Source organism: Silurus aristotelis (genome assembly GCF_946808225.1).
Source record: "Silurus aristotelis genome assembly, chromosome: 22".
NCBI lineage: Eukaryota > Metazoa > Chordata > Actinopteri > Siluriformes > Siluridae > Silurus > Silurus aristotelis.
In genome coordinates, this window is record NC_139595.1 from 260001 (window position 1) to 262500 (window position 2500).

The 2500-nt window shown below is 37.1% G+C and overlaps 1 protein-coding gene across 2 annotated transcripts in view; it reads left to right on the plus strand.

Moving 5' to 3' along the window:
- LOC310717324 (tissue factor-like) overlaps positions 1-2038 on the plus strand; it is an 11166-nt gene extending 9128 nt beyond the window's left edge. Inside the window, exon 7 of one of the 2 annotated variants that reach the window (XM_083525233.1) lies at positions 189-2038. The gene's annotated coding sequence lies outside the window, so the exon portion shown is untranslated. The other variant, XM_083525234.1, reaches the window with a different exon arrangement.
- The last annotated feature ends 462 nt before the right edge of the window (positions 2039-2500 follow it).

Here is a 2500-nt window from a genome sequence, read left to right on the forward strand (position 1 = left end):
CATCACATGTTCAGATACACACACATCACACACATCACACACATCATACACATCACATGTTCAGATACACACACATCACATGTTCAGATACACACACATCACACACATCACATGTTCAGATACACACACATCACACACATCACACACATCACATGTTCAGATACACACACATCACACACATCATACACATCACATGTTCAGATACACACACATCACATGTTCAGATACACACACATCACACACATCACACACATCACATGTTCAGATACACACAACACACACACATCACACACATCACATGTTCAGATACACACACATCACACACATCACATGTTCAGATACACACACATCACACACATCACACACATCACACACATCACATGTTCAGATACACACACATCACACACATCACACACATCACACACATCACATGTTCAGATACACACAGAACTACACTATTCATCATCTACACATCTGGACACAGACACACACTTACACACATGCAGAGGCGGTAAAACACATCGTCCACTCAGTAAAAGTGCAGATACTCGTTTAAAAAGATTTTGGTAAAAGGCAAAGTTTTGATTATTACCAGAGAAAAACGACTTTTTTACTTAAACTTTTCACTCGAGTGAAAGTAAAGAAGTTCCGACATGTTCTTCAGTAAAAACTAGTGATTATTACGACCTGTTTTAGTTTCACGCTGGAAACTGAACCTCACGTCATTTTAATATCAGGGCTGTGAATCAATTCAAATATTTAATCACAACTTAATCGCACATTTGTATCTGTTCTGAATGTACAACACATTAATACTTTAGTGTTTAATTCTCTAATCAACATGCGCATGGAGAATATTAATACTTTATGCAAATGTATGTTTATTATTAGTGAAACCAAACTCAACATTGAGCATGAAGACTAAATATTCATGTAAATGTTTTAAAGTAATGATGGTGTTTAAAATGACGTCAATCATCAGGACACCAAACGGAACCTTTGCTGTTTCCACACGGACGGTTAATGAGGTGATACCAGAGACACTGTACCTCTTCTAAGATTTGTTTTCGATTGTTTTATTTTGGTTTATTTAAATGTAGGTGTTTCTAGTTTTCTGTTCTTATATTTATTATGACTTTAGGGCAAATATTTACTGAGATTTAGGTTGTTTTATTTATGTGTCTGTGTAGAGAGATTTGAAGGATGAAGGATTTTTACAGATTTGAAGGATGTATTGCTCTTATCTGTACGATCATAAAAAGACAGTATTTTAAATTAGATTTTTTGTTACGGGGAAAAAATGACAAAATGCACCGGTGGGATTGTCGACCCCAGAGGATTAATTGTGTGCATCAGGGTAGATTTTGGTGTTGATTTGCGACTCGCTGCATCAGTAAAACAAATGTTTACTGATTAACATTTTCTTTTCTTTTTGTCTTTTTATATATATATATATCTGAGTAAAGAAAGGACGTAATTAGAGCAACGTGACACAGGCCTAATTGATGTATTGATACAAAAGAATAAAAAAAAAAACTCCAGAGTTTCAGCAAAGACCAGGAGACTTGGAAATCTTTCAGCGGTGGTCTTTATTGCAGACGAGCCTACGCGTCAGAGCATACTGCTTTGGTGCTGCAGTCACCAAGTCCAACCTTAAGAACGTAGCATGTTATAAACACATTCTGGGTTTGGGGCAGTCCCTCCAAAAGAGAACAAAGCACTCAGGTGATAAGTAAAAACATGCAGGAGAAGAAGCGGTCCTGGCCCAGATAACCCTCTCTCACACCACTTCATTATCATAGGAATCCCAAAAGGTTCACAGCTCTGGCATTCACTCAGATCGTTGGTTAACTCATGAACAAGTGGTCAGGACACAGCAGGAGACGGAGAAAAGGTGATACCTTCCACCTTCGTTTCAGCCTGCAATCTTTTACATCATCATGTAGTTTATGCTGTTACTTCATTTGTCTCCTAAAGATCTATAACGTGTGTATTTACAGTTCACAAAACAGAATAATAAAATAAAACTATTCAAAAATACATTCCTACAGTTTTCTAATGAATGAATCAGACTGAAGATCCACCATGTAGAACACAAGCAGAGAGAAGATGATGATGATGATGATGATCAGGAATGTCTCTGTTCTCATCACTGACTCCCTCTGTCTCATCCACGTTAACCCCAGACTTCTCACTGACTTCTGCCTGCTCACTGTGAGCTTCAGAAACGAGTCTACGTCTGTGGTGTGTGTGTGTGTGTGTGTGTGTGTGTGTGTGAGAGACAGGAAATAATGCACAATGACAGGAAACATTTTTCAGAAAAATAAATATTGAAGTAAAATATTGATCCCAGAAAAATCTACTTAAACAGTAAGAAAGTATTTCTACTTCATTACTTTCACCTCTGCAGCACACGTTATACTTTATTCCTTTTATATGTTTAGTGGAAATTACATTCATTTATTTATACTACAGAAACTCGTGTGTGTGTGTGTGTGTG